An 849-nucleotide genomic window follows, 5' to 3' on the forward strand; every position below is an offset into this window, starting at 1 on the left:
CCATAATTTTTTTGTCACTAATAAGCATTACAGCTTATAATCAGCCGTGGGGAAAAAATGAGACTGTTCATGTGCTCAAGATAAATAAGAAAAAGAGAATCTGTACCATTGAACTAGTCCAACAATTTATCGTCAACTTTAGCCCGTTCTATAACATGATACTTAGTTTTTCAGTTATTTCTACAATCTGCCATTATACGGGATATTTAAAAAAAATCTTAAATTTTTAAAATATATATATTAAATGATCTCACTAGAAATTTTTAAAAGTTAGGAATTCTTTGCTATCCCCTTTGCACAAGATAGCTATTTTTGTGTGACATATGAGAGTGAAATCACTTACAAAAGATAATAACCTAAAAATATTTTTTTGTAGGATATAAATTATGGTTTATATTAAAATCAACACAAAAAATATTCTGTGTAGCATATAACAAATAAATCATATACTTTTTTTAAAAAAATAGTATTGCAGAGATATAGAAACATATAACGAATTTCAATGTGATGTAAGGAGGATAATTTTTTTTATATTTTTTAAGCTTCCAATGGGATAAACTAGTTGTTAATTTTGTATGTCTATAAAGACATTTTGAATTTTTTTATAAAAATAACTGTCTCAATAACATATACTCCTATATAATTTCTCAACTTAATGGCATATTATATAAAGGAAATAATTTATGCAGTAATGTAAACTCGGTATCATACAGTATATTTTCTCAAATAAAAAAAAAGAATGCATGTGAGGTTGTAGTGTAGAGTTAGTACTCACAAGCCACAAAACTATAATATCATGGAGAGTAAAAAAACAGAAATGAAATCTGAAGCAAAGGGAGACAAGTTAAA

This window comes from Oryza sativa, chromosome 7 (assembly GCF_034140825.1).
Source record: "Oryza sativa Japonica Group chromosome 7, ASM3414082v1".
Classification (NCBI taxonomy): Eukaryota; Viridiplantae; Streptophyta; class Magnoliopsida; order Poales; family Poaceae; genus Oryza; species Oryza sativa.